We start from the raw sequence: 3,331 nt of genomic DNA, 5'->3' as shown, positions 1-3,331 counted from the left end.
CTTTTTTTTTTTTTTTTGGGGGGGGGGGTAGTTTTACTAAGGAGGAGCAAAGTGATACTGCGTGTTGTTGTATGTGGCGACTAAAGGTACGTAGGTCTGGTCTCCCGAAAAGTGTCAGTTGGCGGGAGGCCAACTTCCCGTCCCCGTGTAAAAAACTTTAAAAAGTTACAGAAACATTAGCCAACACGTCTGTTCATTTTTCTGTCTAGAGAGACAGAGTGTCACAGAGTAGTTTCTGCTCCAGCACGACCAATGAAGGACAGTGGACAAAGCCGAAAGGACTCTCCTGACCCTATACCTACAGCCAGACCAGGAAAAGACTCACAGAGAATGATGTACAAAAAAGTGGGAAGACGTGGAATGATATATTAATATTATAAAGAAACTAGTCTAAGTCAGGAAATGGTGGGAAGTGTTTTTTCGTGGCGTGATGCAAGGTGAGAAAGGCAGTGAAGATGATGATGAAACAAAACGGGTAACAAAAAATATCTTCACCTGGTAAGGTATTTTTAAAAAAAACCTTTTCTACTCTTCAACTCACTCTGCAAGGTTCTATTAAAAGGCGGAACCTCCGAAACCATCGTTTTCCCCCGATATGACCTAGTCGAGTTTCTGAGACTGGAGAGCTAGAAAACAAGCCAGACAATCAATGTTCAAGAGCTCCCCTTTGGTTTATTCGAACATGGTAATGATCATAATTCGCTGCATCAGATTGCAAAGTTCTATTAGTCTGTCCCCGTCGCTTTATGCAAGAAAAAATTTGAAATTATGCAAACTGAGCCCAAAATTGTGAAATTATGCGATTCTGTTAACTGTCACAAAGAATGATAAAGTAAAATAATCAGAAATTATGCAAAAAATGATCAAATTTTGCTAAATTATGCGGGGTGCATAAAACCACGGGGACAGGCTAGTCCAGTAGATCTACCTAGTTTTGAGAAATTTGAAGTCAAAATTTGTTAATCTCACATGTCCAGCGTTTTCGATTGCAATTTTCTGAATGTCTTGGTAACGACTCCAAATTATAAGCTTACGATTTTGATGGAGCCGATAGATCATTCGATTTCTGACTTCATGGGCTTAGTAACTGAAACCAGCCAAAAATGTCAGATAGAACTTTGTAATTCTAGCTTAGCGAGTTATGTGTGAATGACAAGCTTACCAGCCAAACAAAGAGTCTTTCATTCGCTATGCAAACCGGTGAAGTAACTCAGACATCTTTGTAAAATTGAACTTTCCATGAAAAAGTACATAACCCACGTAAGCATCACGGCGACCATCACCCGCTGTTTCTTGTTACAGCACATTCGACGTTTGACTTAGCTATAAACCCATGGTACATGGTAGTGGGCGCTCTGGTTTGGTTTTCTCCTTCTTTCCTCAAACGTCTACCACCATCCTTATCTCTGTCCTTCTCTTTCTTTTTTTGTGTTTGTCTTCTCTGTTGTAGCACGTTTGATCTTCGGCACTTATATGGCCTTATTGTGTTTCAAGTGCCGTTGAACTCTTAGTCTTACTAAAACTAAAAACCCATGGTGGCTCCACATGATGACACTTGGTGTTGGATGTGCACAAGATCAATCAATTCAAAATAAAGACCTTGGGGGATTTGATGGGATAGGCTTTACTTTAGAGACTTTTCAATGTTTCAATGGTCGGTGAGTTTGCTCAACTGACTGGATCGATTTGGGAAGGTAGAAACATCAATGAGATCTTTCATGCGACACCAATGTCCCTAGGGCCTTAGGAGGGATACAATCCTTTACCCCTTTACTGCCCCTAGGGTTCCTGTCTCGGGTTTTGAACAATTGCAGTGTAGGCGGGGCAATGAAAGAGACATCTGACAATGTAAATGTCAACCGAATCCTCTCTCTCTCTCTCTCTCCCTTGCTCTCTCACTCAGTGTGTGTGTGTGTGTGTTTGTGTGTGTGTGTGAGTGTATTTGTGTGTGTATGTGTGCATGTGTGTCTCTTTCTCTCCCTCTCATACATCTATACACAGAAACACACATACACCCTCACACTTTCTCTCTCTCTCTCTCCTATCTCTCTCTCTCTCACTCACACTCACACACACACACACACACACACACACACTCTTCCTCTTTCACTCTGGTATTTGATATTATAAGTCAACCAAGAAGGGATCTCCACCTGTCCCTGTTCTGGGCGGTCCTCTCTACATCCAAGCCAGCTCTGTCCAATCCGTCGGAGATCCAATATCGAATGCTATCATACGATTGTCACATGTAATAGTATCAACGACAGGATTGGCGAGACTGATTTAACCTATTTTTTATATATATCCCATCCAACTAAAAAAACAAACAACGTATGTCACGTGTCACTATGGAAAAGACAGCACATTTTTCTAGAAACCCTATCCTTGTATATATATATATATCTGTAAGAGAAAAGATGTCATCTAGCCGTACAGCTATTTGTTGCAAGTTGCACGTCCCTTCGATTGAATGCTGTAAGTTAGGCCCCGCTCACACTGGAAATATTTCCACTGGTAGCACGGCTGAAAAGTATCAAGTATCATGACAACATCACTTGGCGGTGAAGAGTGATGAACGGGCCAAAATTGCCCCATTTGCATACATACTCTCAGGCGCGCGACGAGGGAAAATTTTCCTAGTTCAAGTGTACTTTTTATTGTGAAAATACTATTGACCGTATGACTGTAACAGTAATTGTCTTCTGAAAAGATTATGTACCACATGTTTGTCGTGTCTTTTCGTAAAGTGGTTTTATAATTGTAATAGTTTTCCCAGTTGTTTAAATTTGTTTCAGACTCATACTGTTAAGTAGTGTTAAGACCAAATCTGGGAAAGAAATTGAATAAAGCCTTCTTTATAATTCGGCTGTTCCAACTTTCTTGAAATAATGAATCTACAAAAATTCGTCTGTCATTTTACTTTACTGCTAGATCTAGGTCATTAATAAAGGCAGACTTTCTAATTTTTTCCGATATGACCAAGCCAAGAATGTAAAGAGCCCTGAAAACTTGCAAAACAGTTTATATTTTTATTCAAGAACACCAGATTGGGCTTCGAACCAGTTGCAATGCACTGTGCCATTGACCAGAATGATACCAACGTAACCAGCGACGTGCGCACAAGGTACATTGTACTTCATTTCAGGTGCCACATTCTCCAATGCCTCTGCGCTATCACATGGGAGACTACTCCGGAAAGCAAGGTTTAACAAACGATCTCTTACAGAGTTACACTGCCTGAAATATGCAACTTCGACCTGCCGCTTTTCCCGAAATTTTGAAAATGCAGCATGATCGTCTCTAAACTCAAGTATTCTTTCTTGGAATCCCC

Source organism: Aplysia californica, unplaced genomic scaffold (assembly GCF_000002075.1).
Source record: "Aplysia californica isolate F4 #8 unplaced genomic scaffold, AplCal3.0 scaffold00078, whole genome shotgun sequence".
In the NCBI taxonomy this organism is placed as follows: Eukaryota; Metazoa; Mollusca; class Gastropoda; order Aplysiida; family Aplysiidae; genus Aplysia; species Aplysia californica.
Note: the sequence above shows the minus strand (reverse complement) of the source record.